This window comes from Helianthus annuus, chromosome 14 (genome assembly GCF_002127325.2).
Source record: "Helianthus annuus cultivar XRQ/B chromosome 14, HanXRQr2.0-SUNRISE, whole genome shotgun sequence".
Classification (NCBI taxonomy): Eukaryota; Viridiplantae; Streptophyta; class Magnoliopsida; order Asterales; family Asteraceae; genus Helianthus; species Helianthus annuus.
Genome location: NC_035446.2, coordinates 9405044 through 9408080, shown reverse-complemented (window position 1 = coordinate 9408080; position 3037 = coordinate 9405044).

Below are 3037 nucleotides of genomic sequence, written 5' to 3'. Positions count from 1 at the left end.
ATAGGTGTAGGTATGAAAAATAAATATTGCGTAAATAGTGTTTGTTGGGACACCACGGATCTAAGTGTATAAAACATTCAAAAGGTAGAGTATGTAAATACGAATGATATAAATGATGTTATCGCGAGGTATCGATCAAAATGTGTACGATGATATGCATGTATAGTTGTTTAAATGAAACATTGAGTTTATCGAATCAAAATTAGGTTGACCTTGGTTGAAAGGGTAGAATATAGTTGTGTATGTAAGAGGATATAAAGTACTAATTGGTTAAGCATAATGTATTTTTGTAATGATTGAAATGCTACTTTTGTTAAAAAAAAAAATTAATGTAAGTCAAAGATTGTCGGTTCCCATGAAGACTTCTTGCCCGCGTGTTTTGTAAATTGGTGTAGGAAAAAGGTTTTCGTTAAAAAGTAAGTTTGTTTCATCAAATAAGAAATTATGAATTTAGGAGGTCCTTGTGAAAACTAGGATCTTTAGAAGGGAAATTTAGCAAAAGGACTTAGAAATAAAAATAAAATAACAATTGATTTGTTAGTGTTGGAAAGGGTATTTGGTCAAACAATCATATAACTTCTATAAGATCTTATAAGTATTCGGGAAAGGTTGGTTGGATTTTGATTAAAAGTAGAAGGTGGGCGTGTTTTAGTGATTAAGTCGAATATGAAGTTCATGGGCAAGAGTTTCATTGAACCGATTAAATTGATAGGTAGCATTTCGTAAGGTTTTGAAGTTCGAGCAATAAAACGTTTTAAGACATGATTATAAATTTCGCGTATATGAGTTGAGTGAAAATAGATTGTAGAATAAAAAGTACGTTTGATAAAACAATGTATTTCGAAATCTGTATGAGTGGGTATTTTTAAATAACACTAAACAATTTGGGTATAAAGTATGATCGAGTTTGCATAATAAGATGTTTCGAAAGAGAAGTTTTGGTAACGGTCACCTAAGTTAGGGAATCACCCCTAACTCGTTGGTGAGGTCGTTTTAAGGAAAAGGGAGTGGAGCTAATCGTCAAGGTAAGGAAGTCACTCCCATCTCGATGATATTTCTCCTCTTGTTGTTACAAGGAAAACGAATTTAAATTATATGAAATCATGCATATGTATAAATGTATGGAAAAGGTTCAATATGTTGTGTGTGTGAAAAGAGAAATCGAAAGTAAACTCGAGTTTGAAAGATTGCATCGCATAAATAAATAATAGAAACACATGTTTGACCAAAGTTTGGAGTGTTCCAAACGGAACTTTGATTAACCAAAGTGGTCGAAAAGTCTTTTGAATTTGAGGAGCATGCTTTGGCCTAATAGGTAAAATACTCTCGCCGACAAGTCGGTTAACGGTATTTACCCTTCCGGTTACTACATGTCCCAAATCAATCGAAATTTCGAGACTTGGCGGGATTTATGAAAAAAAATCAAGGAGTGGAACTAGTCGCCAAGGTGCGGGTTTCACCCCTAACTTGACGGTTTCGTATCCTAAGTGTGGTTGGTACTCGTCGGGTCAAAATTTAATTTCAACACTTTGACGAGGGTCCACTAGAATTTGAAATTTGAACTTCTCCATCAAGGTGAGGATTTCACTCCTAACTTGATGGTGAATTTCGTGTAAAAAGAAAAGGAAAGTGGATGGATTGAGAGTTGTTCACCAAATTATGGGTTTCACGCCTATTTTGGTGAACTCGTCTCGTTTGTGTAATATGTGTGTTGTCGGATTTAGAATAATCGAGTAAAACGCGTGAGGAAAAGTGTATATTAAAGATTAAACAAACAAGTATAACATGTCAAGAACATCACAATAAAAGTGAAATGATGAAACGAATATTAACGCATAAAAAGTATGTCAAGAACACACATAAAGGATAAAATGAAGAAAAAAGTATTAACACATAATGAAATCAAGTATAGCATGTTAAGTGTTAACCCACAAGTGACACATATGCTTACAAGATCAAAAGAGAATAAATAAAAGCAAATAAGATAGCATGCTAGTAATTTCAAGTAAAACATACGAATAAATCTCTAGAACTATAGACTAGGTTAAAGCATTCCTACTTTTCCTAATTCCCTATAGTTATGGCTCTGATACCAATCTGTCACACCCCAACCAATGGCGGAAACATCGGGATGAGACGAAGTGTGAAAATTGCTAGAGTCATCATAACGCTATTTGTGACAATATTTAATAAACCGATTTCATTTCATAATTCTTTTGTCAACATTACAAAGAAATCAAATAACATCAAGTTCAAAGGAAATACAATACAACATAATCAACATTGATACAACGATTAAACCTAAACGTCTATATGTGTATCTAGGCATCAACGCTACTTCATTTCATAGCATCATCGTCCTCAACCTGTAACATGTTTAAAATAAAGTTCAATGCAAAAGCAAAGGCGAGTATACAAGTTTGATACGTACATAGCAAAAGATAAGTTTGAACAATTCCTCATAGCAAGCATGTGATTCAAGATAAACATTTAAACATGGCATGTGTCTAACATATCAAACCAAGAAAACGCAATATGCTCATGACATAACCGATGATATAGGGCGGGTCGTTAATCCTATAGCGCTACATATGTCACGGTTTGGCTCGTACGAAGTTAATGATAAGTTCAACACATAAGAATCACCCAAGTTTAAAGTATCAAGCCATCACGTATACAAGCATGTTATAGGAATGTTCATGTGTTTAAGCAAAATGTTCATGTGTAAGTTTGTTGATAGATAAAACATGTTACACCCCAAAAGTGATAAAAGTAAAAGGGGAATACGAGTATACTCACAAAGTTTGCATATGTTTTCTGATTATCCAATGTGACAAAGTTGCCGAGGTTGGAAGGTTGAATGCGTAAGGGTTTAAGTTCAAGCATGTTTAAAGTCGAGATTTGGAATGAAAGTGACATGAAAATATTATATCAAAATATTCATCTTCACACATAACACTTGTATGACACTTGGTAACCTCATGGGTTATAATGATTTTATGAGTTGAACACCCATAAGAATCATAACAAGGTTTAG